Source organism: Phaseolus vulgaris, chromosome 11 (genome assembly GCF_000499845.2).
Source record: "Phaseolus vulgaris cultivar G19833 chromosome 11, P. vulgaris v2.0, whole genome shotgun sequence".
NCBI lineage: Eukaryota > Viridiplantae > Streptophyta > Magnoliopsida > Fabales > Fabaceae > Phaseolus > Phaseolus vulgaris.
The window spans coordinates 22,314,240-22,327,453 of NC_023749.2; the positions used below are offsets into that span (position 1 = coordinate 22,314,240).

General features: G+C 39.8%; 1 pseudogene; it reads left to right on the forward strand.

Moving 5' to 3' along the window:
- Nucleotides 1–9,715: 9,715 nt before the first annotated feature.
- Nucleotides 9,716–12,674, forward strand: LOC137831330 (zinc finger protein NUTCRACKER-like; annotated as a pseudogene).
- The last annotated feature ends 540 nt before the right edge of the window (nt 12,675–13,214 follow it).

The window sequence follows — 13,214 nt, forward strand, 5'->3', positions numbered from 1 at the left end:
ACCTTGAGCGATCGATGTCAAAGTCCTCTATGCACTTAGCGCTAGAGAGACAGAGAAAGCTAAGTAAAGACTAAAGAACGACCACTGATGAGTCATCTGTAATTGGCTAGTGGTGCAAAGCAGCGCACGAGGACTGTTAAACACCAAGCTGAGGGAATAGCCAGTCGTGATCAAGTAGAAGCGAAAGAATAAGAGAAGCAGATCGCGCTAAGCCTAAGCTGGTTAACACTTAGTCGTGCGCAAAGTGAAAGACGAAGCTCAAGATCGCGCTAAGCCTAAGCTGGTTAACACTTAGTCGTGTGCGAAAAGAAAGGTAAAGCCCAAGATCGCGCTGAACCTAAGCTAGCTAACAGTTAGTCGCGCACATAAAGATAAGTGAAGTTCAAAGAAAATGCAAAAGAAGAAACTTATGCAAGAAAAGAAGCATTGAGATATTACATTCGTAGCCAAGTCTTATACAATTTTAAAGTACAAAGAAAAGTTGTGCAGAGGATAAATTTACAGAGAAGAGAAAGGTTTAAGGGGCAGGAGGGATGAGCTTTCCATCCACCACTTCATGGTAGATGCTGAACTGCGAGAGGTCCAGGTCTGGGAGAACGCATCTGATTTGCTCGAGTGCTAGCTCGAATCCATCTGTAAGGGCATCAGCACCCACGTTCATCAAATCAGCCTTCTCCACCTCCAGTTCTTGCTTTGAAGCCTCCGCAGCATCTCTCTCAGTGGTGACGGCAGCAAGGGAGGAGGCAGCTTCAGACAGTTTGCCCACCACCTCCTCAAGTCTCTTCTCCCCAGCAGCAGCTGGTTCTTTGGTGGACTCGAGCTCCCCCAATAGCTGAGTGTTCTGTTGGCGCAGGGAGGAAGTCTCGGCCTTAAGCTCCACCACCTCGCAGTCCAAAGAGCTCACCATCTGCCCCATCAAGATCTCCGTCTTGATGGTCTCTTGGACCTGCGCTAGGTATTCCCTCCTAGCCTTCTCCACCATGCCCCGCATCAGTTCAACGGACCCTTGAGCAGCTTCGAAGTCACTTCGCAGTGACTCCTTGTCGTGCTCAAGTTCCTTCACCCTCTTCTCCAGGGCTATTTGCTTGCGATGCTGGGTGGAGAATTCTAGAGAGAGCACCACCTGCCTTGCCAGGTGCATGTTAACCTCATCACCATTCCACTCGACGAGCTCCCGGTTACTTATGAGCTGTCGAACTAGGGTGATGACCCTGCTGAAATTCTCGTGGGTGGCCCCAGAAGCGCTTGGGCGCGAGCTAGACCCACCACATTCAGCAGTGGCGGTAGGGATTGGCAGCAGTGGTGGTGGTGCACCCCCAGTTTGGGCAGAAGCACCCCCAGCAGGATGAGCGGATGGACCAGGTGATTGGCCTGCTGGGAGGGAAGATGGCAGTTTGGTAGTTGGAGGCAACTGCTGGCCTGGAGAAGGAAGGTTGATGGGTTCAGAGGCAGTTTGAGCGCAGGGAGGAGGGGAAGATCCTTCCTCTACTTCCACCACCTCAATCTCTCCAGGCTGGAGAGATGAGGCCCCCTCGACTGCTGCTCTCTTCCTCTGGCGGTGTACAAGAGGAGAACCTGAGCTCTCCTCTTCAGTTGAAGCAGCAGCAGCAGCAGCAGTTGAAGTGGAAGCCTTCACCAGCCTTTTCCTTTTCTTCCCTTGCTCGGGGCCTCCAGCTGGCGCGACCGAGAGTGGGGGGGCTGCGATGGGCTCAGTTGTAGAGGAAGAGGAGCCAGTGCCCTTGGCTCCCCTACGTTTGGGAAGCTCTAGTAAAGCTAGCTTCCTGTCCTTCCCCGACATTGAGTCTGCATAGATGGAAAAAGGAAGAGTTAGATGACCAAGGTATGCAAGTAAGTTAAAAAACACATAAAAGCATGCATGGAAAGGTGCAGGTATCCTAAGAGGGAAATGAAGGGCTACCTATATACTTCTTTAAGGCCACCACATCGAACTCGTCTTTGATGAGACGAGCAGAATTGTACTTGGCCCCCAGGAGCAGCCCGCACAGCTCGCGCTCATAAGGGGCCATAGCTTCGAGGTCCCTGGATTTCTTGAACTCAACTCCAGGAACCCAGTAGAGGGGGTACCCCTCGAGCAGACTTGGACTTTGAGGGGTAGCAGATATCATGTAGAATCTGCCCTTCCAATCTTTGAAGGATTCGTTCAGGCTGACCCAGGACCTGTCCCCAGGGTTCTTCGCTTCGAAGAAGTAGAGGAACACGTCCACAGAGGCGTTGTGCCCGAAATAGCTGCAGAGGATTTGAAATGCCCGGATGAAGGCCCAGGCATTTGGATGGAGTTGGCAGGGCGCGACGTTTAGCTCCATCATCAGCTCCTTTTCGAAGAAGGTGAAAGGGAGACGCAGCTTCAACCTCTTGAAGATAGCGGAGTAGACAAAGACGAAGGGCACCCCATTGGTGGCCCTTTCATCCGCGCAGATAGGCATCCCTCGAGGAGGGATGCAGATTTGAATGTTGAAGTCATTCTCCCTGTCGAAGGAGCAGGAAGGCTCATCAGGATTGCGACTTAGCAGGGACTTAAGATGGCCCTCGGGCAGTAGAGTGGAGGTTTCAGCGAGCAATGCCAGGGGAGCCCATTCGTAGACCCTGGCATTGTCGTGGAAGGAGGTAGCCACAGGCGGTGGTGGAGCTGGCGCACTCGCGGAAGGCTGTGCACCAGAAGAAGAGGCAATGATGCGCGCAGTTTGTTTCAAGCGAGCCATCGTGAGATAGCTGCAAATGGAGAAAAAACGAAAGGGTCAGAATGAATGGAAGAAGAGGGAATGATGAATGTTTCGGTGAAAACAGAGAGGGGAAAGGAGAAGGAGATGCCCAGGTGAAAAGAGAAAGAAGAAGAAGCAGAAGTCAGAGCGAGGGCATGAAAAAACCCTAGCGCGGGTTCGAGAGAGGGAAATAGAGAAGATGAATGCATGATAACCAGAATGATAAATGCAATCGGTAAAGATGACCAAAAAGGGGCAGGGAGAAGAAAAACCATACCTTTGGATGATCGCAAGAGTTTGGGAAGCAGAGAATTTGAAGAAAGATGGGTGCGCAAAGGAGAAGTTCGCAGAGAGTCTGGGAGTCGAATGAAGAAGATGGAGGAACAGTGAAAGGGCGCGCCAATTTGAATAAGAGAAGCGCTAGCGACGCACAGCGCTGGCCGTTGATGGGGCCACGTGTCGCGAGATTAAGAGAAGAAGTCCAAACGTTAAAGAAGTAGCACGTGAGGTGGCACGTGAGGCGGCCCCACTTGCCACGTGGACTGAGGGCACGACCACTTAGTCTCTTCGCTGAGAACGAGTTCTCGACTCGAGACTGGGGGGCTTGTGATCCGATCGGTCATCGGTAGTCGATGACGTCAGCATCAGAGAACCACGTGGACCACTCGCAGGGTGACACGTGGACCAGGTGGCAGAGAGGTCAGGGGGACGATCGCCAAGAGCGGTGATCGGTGGTCAGTAACCAAGTGATCACCGACAGACCAGGCGGCAGAGAGGTCGGGGGGCAGATCATCCAGAACGGTGATCGGTGGTCAGTAGCCAAGTGGCCACCAACAGACCGGTTCTCAGACTAACGCCTGAAGGCAGAACGCGAAGAAACGAATAAACACTGATCAGTCATCGGGTGTATTGTCATCAGGGTCTCGTGTTACACGCAGTTAAACTGGGACTGAGGTTCCCAGCGAGAGCGTTACGCATGGATCTCGCATGAGCACACCTCAGGGAATCATGCACGAGAATGGCCTGAGGGAACTAGTAAACCAGTCAGTGATTGGTGATTCCCTCAACCCACTACGTGCGTGGCATCGTGAAGGGTAAGTCGCCTACGCAGAGAGCAACGTCTGGTGAGTGTGCCTAGACCAGCCACACCCGATGTTCTCCTAAGAGTATGCGATTTACCCAGATAAGAGAGATATCCTAAGTTACTCCGCAAGGGCGTGACTTGGGCACACAAAGAGAAGCGCTAGAGCCCTTCCAGTAAATGACACGTGGGTGGTTAGATGTGAGTTGCAGGCCTCCACGTGTCATCTTCTGAGAGGGGTGCGGTCCAGACAAAAGAGCACTCCGTACCATTAAAGGTACAGACAGGCGCAGCCAAGCGCAGAGACGCGCAGACATACACAGACTCTCACGCTCCCACTGCTGATTCTGAAGGTACGCTTTCTCTGAAAAGCATAACAAGTTTCTGACACATGCCAGAAAAGCATAACAGAATGCTGTTATGCCCAGAAGCAGGGAAAGAGACATAAAAGAGAGAATCAGGGTGAGAGTGAGGGGATACGAAAAACAGAGAGCAAGAGTTTTTCACACACACTACTAGTTTTCTAGTCTTTGGTGGTTCTGTGGACTAACTTGATCGTCGGAGCGCAAACGGCCGCTAGAGGCGCCGTCTGTGTGTTTTGCAGGTCACGTTTGGAGATCCTAGAGAAGGTTCTGAGGGTGATCCTGTAGAAAACGCCAGTCGCGTAGGCGGGACCAAGAGTGCTGTGAAGCGATTCCTCCACGTTCGAGTTGCCGGCAGGATCAAAAATTAAAAGTAAAACATATTACATGAATCCAACACAAAACATAGAATCATAATGGAAATAATTCTAAGCAAATATATGCAAGATTCAAAGTTATTATACAATTAAACATGCAACTGATGATCCTTTGGTCTATCATCAGTAGTATGGTCTCCTATATCATCTCCACTGGTAGTAGGATTAAAAGGCCTAACATAACATTTTTCTTGATGAACCACTAGAGCTTGGCTAGTAGTAGAATGAACATTTTTTGAAGTAGTAAACCTTTTTTCATTGAAACTAGTCCATACAATGGAGGCAACAAGAGAAATTTATCAAGATGAACCTTCAAGCATGAACATCAATGTTGGACTTCCTCTTAATATGGCTTTATTTCTCCTAAAATATTAAGTCAAAGGTGATTCTTGAGAACAAAACATATGACAAAAATTAAATTATAACTTAAAATTAAACATGTCACAAGCTCAGGAATCTTATCGTTGACCAATTCTCCAATCTGTAATTTCTTTGTTCTCTCTACGGCCTCCCAGACAATTGGTTGTTGTTGAAGCTCCTTAATATATATTTAAAGACAAGATAAAATTGAATACCTATGTCTAATATATTATATTTAAATTAAATATATATATATATATATAAATATAAAAATATAATAATATTATCATTTTCTCAAAGTGAGTTGTAGTAGATTTGGAACCACCACAATAGATTGATACTCCTTTCTCAACAATCTGATTTTCCTTGACAATGACACTCTTGTTTCTGAAATTCTATAAAACTCCAATGTCTGACCAAGGTTGCTTGAGAAGGGGTGGAATCCATGTCCCCTTATCTTGACCATTGATCCTGCCTGTTGACCGGAACACTGGAAACTGCCTCGTCAAAGGATCGACGTGCGCACCGCTTCAAACCTCCGTTCTTCTTCGAGATCCACCTCAAGAACCTGCAAAGGAACAGAGCGGCGCCGTTGCGGCCGATCGCACTCCAACGCCCAAGTCAGTGACCGAATCACCAAATACTAAGAGAACAGGAACCGTGCAAATTCTCTCTCACAGTAAGCTCTATAACTCGCAAGCGTAAAGAGTGTAATCTGAACGTGCGTACCTCAGAAAGTTCGTTGAGAACTCTTATATACCTGGCTACTTTCTCTCTCCTGGCAGTTACAGACTTGGACACGTGGCTCGCATCTAGTCGTACACGTGCCTCCATCTGGAGCCTCCTTGACTTGGGCGCTGCTTCTACTCTCATTTTGCTAAGTTACTTATGCATGGTACTGCCCAGTGCATAGCTAACTTGGGAGCGCGATCTCTACTGGAACTGGCAAGTTAGGGTGCCTTCGTACACCTTCCCTGTGGTCTCGCCGGCCGCCTTCATAATCTGTCCCACCTTCATCTCTGGCGATGTGCTTGCTCTGGCGATCTCCAATCACTAGGTCGCCTGAGTTTACATCTGGCGACTTCATCTTTAACCCGGTGATCGCCGATTCTGGTATGCTGGAGATCGGAACACGCCAACTTAATAACTGGCGACTTCACGAGCCCCCCGACTTCCTTCCCTTCCGCCAACCTGGCGCCTTGTCAACACGCCTATACTGTAGCTGGATGCCACGTCATCACTTCCGACTACCAGGGCGGTACAACCATTATGAACTTTTTTCATTGCAGTTTTAAAATATGCGAACATTTTGTATAAAAACTGGACCTTATGACTTGCTCTTGTTTCAGAGCTAACATATACTCTTTCTGCATGAAAAAATAGTTAGGAAACAAAGATAGTAGAGTAATAAAATAAAATTTTAAATGTAACAATAATTGATCTTATCTTAAACTCTTCAAACCATCTTTCTCAAGCCTCAAGTTGAACCTTCTTTCAAGTGGGACTAGGTTCATCAAACTTTTGCTTGATGATGTGTGAGATTACAGTAGAAGGATCATTTTCTGGTGTTAATATATGTTCAAACATATTGTCAAAATGACATATTGAAGGATAATAGTTAAAATAAAATATACTTACTCTCCTTTTTCTGGATGAAGTTGAGGTCTTTGATCAATTACATTGATAGACTCATATGCAAGTGTAAGTGACCTTTGTATCGACAAAGGTTGATTCTGAATTGAGTAGGAGTTTATTCTCCTACAAAATGTTCATCATCTTGATACTGAATTGTAGGAAGTGAGGGTCCTTCATAGATAAGACATGTAGACTCCATGGTTCTTGGAAGAACAAAAAGGAGAGATTGGTGTTGTGTGAAGCTTCCTCACCAACATGAACACCTCAACCACCATGATTAGGTAGTCCATGACCACCACCTCTACTCCTTGGGTGTCAAATGCAAGTGAAACTTATTGCATATATAACAAGTAATAGTGTAATCAAAGTGGAATGATCAATTTTCAATAAAGAAATAAACAAATCATGATAAAAAAAAGTCTCAAACCTGATTGGGTTTTCTACATCCAAATGTGACTATTATCTGCCTTTCATTCAATATAATTATTACAAATCACAATCCTGTTCATGTAAAACATAATTAACACAAGGTATATAAGCAATTTTAACGCATGAATTACTGAAGAGGTATATGTGTCATTAAAATCACTATCAATGGCACCCTGACTTTAAATATATTCCTCCTCATACTTTTCATTTATGTTTGTTTGATTTATTAATTGTATATCTATTTCTTCTTCCCACCATCAACATTAGCAAGAGAATCATAAATGAAGTTTAGATCAACATGTATCATTGCTTGAAGTTGTAGAAGTTCATCATTTTGGTATGGAGTCTCATGCTTGACTTATTATATTATCAATTATTCTACTACGAGCTTGTAACCTTGGTATCTCTTTGGATATTTTGTGTCATAAACTTGCTCTACATGTTGTACAAATATGAATGGATCATATGATTTATATCCCTATGATTGTTTTACTTGAAGTATTTCATACTTATTATCTACTTTGGTTCTTGTTCTCGCCGACTGACCTATCGAACCTTGGTGGTGGACTCCGGGCTGACATTCTTTTTTCTTGTTCTTGCTTTGGAATGCTAATAATTCACAGTGAGGGGAGTTCCACTTGTTGACAAGACTCTGATGATCAAGTCACTAAGATCATATAACTATGAATATCTGAATATAGAGTATCTATATAAGTGTAGTTTCACCAGATTAAAACTTACCTCTCTTCAAGGTCTCGAGATCCCTTTTATATATTTATAGATTTTCCTTCAGGAGTTAACAAACATAAAAGTATTTTGTTAATATATCCCCTTATTCTAGAGGTGCGGGTAAAACATTATCTCAATACAAGTTAACAAGTTCATTTTTCTATTTTGAAAATGAGTATCGATGAAATTGTTAAATCATTACATAACATTATAATTACTTTTCTAACTTCTCAATATAACTTTATGTTTTCCCTCTCTTTTACTTCAGCTACAACTTTAACCATCTATAATCAAAATTTCTTTGTTAAAACTCATAAATAATAAAAAAGCGTATTTGGTTTAAGTAAAGATATTTGAATAATTGTTTAAATTATCAAATTATTATCTTTTCTCATATTAATTAAATTACTTAATTTTTTTATTTTACAAAAGATTATATATATATATATATATATATATATATATATATATATATTTTGATTGTCAAATGACGTATGGTTCAACCAAACTCTTGGATAAGACACTATCACTAGCGCAAAAATGGTGTTTAGCGAAACTTGTACAACGTCTAAAAAAAATAATAATGAGTTATTATATATATAAAAAATCATTAAATAAAAACTAATGTTTTATAAAAATAATAATTATTTATTATATTAATTAATTTAAATACTAATTTAAAAATTAATTTAATTTTTTTATTAATAATAATATGAATAAATTTTACTAATATATTTTTGTTCATCAATAATTAGCAATGGTTTTTTTTGAAAAATATAAAAATTAAAAAAATAATTAAATGTGAATCAACATCCGTCAATAAAATTTATCGGAAATAAAATACGAACACAATCTGTCAATAAATTATGTGAATAAATTTAATAATAGAAATTATTAATATTATAGTAATAATGTTAATATTAATAAAATTAATAATCATTACAATATTATTAGTAATAATAATTATAATGCTATTAATAATAGTTACAATAATATTAATAATTACAATAATAATAATATTATTTTTTATAATATTAACAATATTAATAATAATTAAAATAATAATAATAGTAATTACAATAATATTAAGAATAATAATAATAGTAATTATAATGAAAATAAAAATAGTAATATTAATATCAATAATAAAATATTTATAATAACATTAAAATTAAAAATAATCATAATACTAATAATATTACTAATAATTTTAACAATAATAATAATAATATTAATAATTAAAATAATAATATTAATAATTCTGTCGGTAAATTACCGATAAACATATTAATGTGAATTTTTGTCAATCAGAATTTTGTCGATAATTTTCATTCGATAGAATTTTTCATTACCGACCATCAAAATCTACTTTAATAATATAATAATATATATTAGAATTTTAAATTAAAAAATAAAATAAAAATGTTAAAATATTATTTTAAATAATTAAGTTAATGGTTTTTTTAATTTGTCTGGAAATATCATAACCATTATAGAAATGAAAAAGCTAAAAGATAACTTTGCCAAAAAGAAAAGTTGAAAGACTTGTAAAACATACAAAATTTGGAATGATTTGGATGGGACAGTTTGATGGGTACATATTATACAAAGTGATGAAATACCATATACATTGCTTCTGCTTGTTTCTGGTTTCTAGCTAATTCAGCATTACCATATATATACTGCATACATACATATAAACTCTGGCTTCAGATACACACGATTTATATGTAGTAAAAGCATAGGGATATTTCTTACTATAAAATAAACAAACAACCAGAAAAGCTTATTGGGTGAGAAAGGATTAAAGTAAACCATAGAACAACAGCAATTATGGGATAATCATTCCAAATGGAGATTAACTTTCTTCCAATCTCATCATATGTGTCATCATACACCTTTGCTTCACTTCTTCTCCCTTTCTTTGCCTCCTCCTTTATCTCTCTCTTTCCTCTTTAACTTTTCACCGCCTCCAACAGCATCTTGGTTTATTTTATTTTATTATATTCCACCTAAAAAGTAGATAATTAAATCAACTGAAATTACATGAGAGAGAGATCCCATCTTGCATATACCACTTTCTGCTGTTTAGGGTTGGAGGCATATATAATTAACAAGGCTACCTGCCCATTCTCTTGGGTTTTCTCTTAATTCATTCACTAATACTTCTTCCCTCACTCAACTCTGTGTGTCAGTTTCTTATTCTAATTTTAGTCAAACTCAGAATCTGATCAGAAACAGTTTCAAGATGCTGAGAAAGATGGATGAAGGAGAAATCATCACAAATGCTTTTCCTCAGAACCTAACTGCTTCTGCTGCATCAAATAGTAGCAATCCTCCTCCTGCTTTGAAGAGGAAGAGAAACCTCCCAGGAAACCCAGGCATGCTTGTTTCTTTCTTCTTCACCCTCTCTATTCTCTCTTCATTAGTATCTCTTGCATAAGCTTTACCATCATAGGTATTATCATTACAAGAAATTTAAAATTAGCAATGAAAAGTTCTTTGTAATTTTTTTAAGCAATTCATTAGTTTTATTTTGACATGACAAAAAACAGCTTCCATCACCAATTCTTTGACGTTGCAGTGTATATTCAGAGTCAATTTGTTTTTTCATCAAAAGCAAATGGTTAGACAAATGATTTAATATGTGAATCTTTCTATTTGCACAGATCCTGAAGCTGAAGTTGTAGCCTTATCACCAAAGACACTCATGGCTACCAACAGATTCCTGTGTGAAACTTGTGGGAAAGGTTTCCAGAGGGATCAAAATCTTCAACTCCATCGACGAGGACACAACCTTCCTTGGAAGCTTAAGCAGAGAACGGGGAAGGAAGCAAGGAAGAGGGTTTATGTGTGTCCAGAGAAAAGTTGTGTCCACCACGACCCTTCAAGGGCTCTTGGGGATTTAACTGGGATAAAGAAGCACTTTTGCAGAAAGCACGGTGAAAAGAAGTGGAAGTGCGAGAAGTGCTCAAAGCGTTATGCGGTGCAGTCGGATTGGAAAGCACACTCCAAGACCTGTGGTACCAGAGAATACAAATGTGACTGTGGAACTATCTTTTCAAGGTAACTAGTTAACCTATTCATCTGAATTTTCTCATGGCAAATCTCTTACCAATCTTATAGGATCAAGCTTTTTTGGTTTGTAAAAGTGGTAACAGACTATATATAGTGGTCTAAAACCAATTCTCTTTCTCTCTCTCTCTGGGTTGATGCTTTGTATTTGGCTTTCTGGAGAGAAAGAGAGAACGAGGTTAGTTCAAAACAAAGGAAGCCACACAAGTTTTTGATAAGCCTTAGCCCTAAACGACAAAATTTCTTAATTTGGAATTATCTTACTTACCTATTATGTAATTATTAATTCAGTTTTTCCTTGGCAATATATATAGGGTAGTTAGTATCGCACAAGTCATAATGTCTTAGTCATGTTATCATGTTATATACTTCCATTTGTACTTTTGTTGAGTTAATGTTAGAGACGTTTCTTTTCACCTTCGTACGAATATTGCATTAAAATCCAAAACTAACTATCTGTTAGCCACGATGCTACCATATAGCATTATTTGAGTAATTACAAATTAGAAAATAAATAAACAAACCTATCTTAGTGAGATTAAGTCGTCACGAATTACAATGCACCAAAATGGAGAAGCAACATTTTATTACTATAAATTATACATTACATAACCTTTGAGCGTGTATTTAAGTTTTCAAGAAATAATCTAGCCAATAAATATTTACTTTGTTACTATTTTGTACTACACACTTGGTGTGGATAAACAAACACATCTAGATTTGCCTATTTAGATGATTATTATTATGACCTTTGGTTTTTGTTACCAATACTTTTGGTTGAGCAGGAGGGACAGTTTCATCACTCACAGGGCCTTCTGTGATGCTTTGGCAGAAGAAACAGCAAGGGTAAATGCATCGTCTGACATTAACGCTTCTTTAGGGCGTAACATTGGTTACAACGTAATTGGAACTTCCCTAGGCCCTAACATGGCTACCCATTTTTCTTCAATTTTCAAGCCAGTTTCAAGCACAGAAGAAACAAGCAATCAAACATCTAGGGGACTACCCCTTTGGATGGGTCAAACATCTCCTCAGGCTCAAGAAACAATGGTCAACAACAATTTGAGTGAGATTCATCAACTTGGGTCTGTCACAAGCTCAGAAACAGCATATGGTGGCAACTCACTAGTCCAATGCTCAAATTTTCCACCTTCAAACTATCAACTAAGTTGGGTGTTTGGAACTAAACTTTCCAATGACAGTAACATCCAAAAGCTAACAACCAGCACAACTACATCACTTCCCCTAGTCAACTCGAGTGTTCCTTCTTTGTATAGTTCCCAACACCAACCCCGTCAAACATGTTCAACAGCAACATGTCAGCCACAGCTTTGTTGCAAAAAAGCTGCTCAAATCGGATCAAGCTCAAGTGACCCTTCATGGCTTGAGAGCATAGGTTTGAAATGTGGTAGCAGTACCCAAGGTCAAGATGGGAATATCAGTAACAAGTTTAGTGGCATGTATGGTTCAAGTTTAGTTCTCAGCACTCTTGGGACTGAACCAGATAACTCTGCATCTGACTTGTCACAAATGCACCCTCCCAAACGTAGACACGTACTCAATGAAGAAAATGGAGGGGGGCAATTTAGGGATTTCCTTGGTGTTGGTGTGCAAAACCATTTGCCGCACTTCATCAATCAAAGGGTGGATTTGATTTGAGGACAAGTATTCAATGAAATGGTTTTTTCCACACTCATTTGAGAATGTACACTTTGCAAGGAACACAGAGAATAATAATGTGTTGAAGAAAAGGAAAAAAAGAGAGAGAGAGATGTGTAAGTAAATCTAGTGTGAAAAAATCTTGAGTTGATATTTAATTGTGAAGTTTAAGTATCTTGATGTTTATTTTGTTCCTCTATGTGAAATGGGGAAATAGCAATAAAAGAAAAAGATGTATGATGTTGAAGTTGGAATTGGAGGAACAGAATTAGTATCTGGAAACTTTGCAGAGAGGAAAAGGTGGGTATTGAGTGCTTGATGAGGGCTAAAAGGTTTGCTGTTAGAAAACTATTGAAGGGTTGAAAGGAGAGATATCCATGCATATTCTTTTGAATGCTGAAAGCTGACCCCTTTTGAAAATGGTGGCTTTATTTTTGATAAAAGGAGGGAGGGTTGTGGAGTAGTGGGGGCAAAGCAAAGGACAAGCTTTGGAGTCCATTATTGCACAGTTTGTTTCATCTCTGATGTGTTGTGCTTCATGCCTTTGGCTTAAAAAGGAGAATTTCCAGTGAAAAAAAAGCATATATATTAGTACAAATAGGCTTTTTAGCCTTTAGGTTAAAATAAATTAATGCACACTTTTCACTCACCCTGCAATGCATATTTGTAGCACTACCCAATTGGCTAAGTTTTCTAAGCATGCAAAAACTGGAGTTAATTTTTTCTCTTAATTTCTCTTACTTTTTCTTGGTTCCCTACCTTCCTCTTCTTTCCATGCATTCAGCGG